Here is a 592-nt window from a genome sequence, read left to right on the forward strand (position 1 = left end):
GCAGCATAAAATGAAGGCCTTTGGCTCAACCTGTCTCAACGCTCTAGACTTTCTTCAACAATTTTTTAAAAGATTCTGGGGAATCTTCCTTTGATAATACAGATATATCAAAATTTGTAAATCTGTTTTTTAAGCTCATTAACTTAAGCCTACTGAACTCTATTACCAAACAGTAATGGTAATAAAAAGAATTAATGATTGTAACTCATCCTCGGAAACGGACACGCGATGTAAACAGACCAGGGAAAATCAACTTAGTACAGTTTTATTTTAGCCTCAAACTCAATAAATTAAGGAAGAACAAGAAGAAGGTACAGTTTTTCCCTCTCCTATAGGTCTTGTGCTCATCCCTATTTATACAAAAATAGATGTCGTTTCTTCATTTAGACTAAAATAAGCATATTTAGCGAGATTTTTCCTGAGGCTGGCTGCGACAGAGCCAATAGTTGTTTGCAAAATTGATGTTCATAATGAAAACGAAATTATTTCATGTATAATAAAGAGAATTATGAAGCGTAAAGCTAAAGGTAGATGGAACAAGAGATGTTTGTTAGGAAAAATAATTATATTTTCTATATATGGAAGGAAGTGG

General features: G+C 32.9%; 1 long non-coding RNA gene across 1 annotated transcript in view; it reads left to right on the forward strand.

Moving 5' to 3' along the window:
- The first annotated feature begins 25 nt into the window (after window positions 1-25).
- The window catches only part of LOC119589020, a 2,481-nt gene continuing 1,914 nt past the window's right edge, over window positions 26-592 (forward strand). Inside the window, exon 1 of the long non-coding RNA XR_005230161.1 lies at window positions 26-311. This is a non-coding gene — a long non-coding RNA (uncharacterized LOC119589020). The remainder of the gene's footprint in view (window positions 312-592) is intronic.

This window comes from Penaeus monodon, chromosome 24, assembly GCF_015228065.2.
Source record: "Penaeus monodon isolate SGIC_2016 chromosome 24, NSTDA_Pmon_1, whole genome shotgun sequence".
Taxonomy (NCBI): Eukaryota; Metazoa; Arthropoda; class Malacostraca; order Decapoda; family Penaeidae; genus Penaeus; species Penaeus monodon.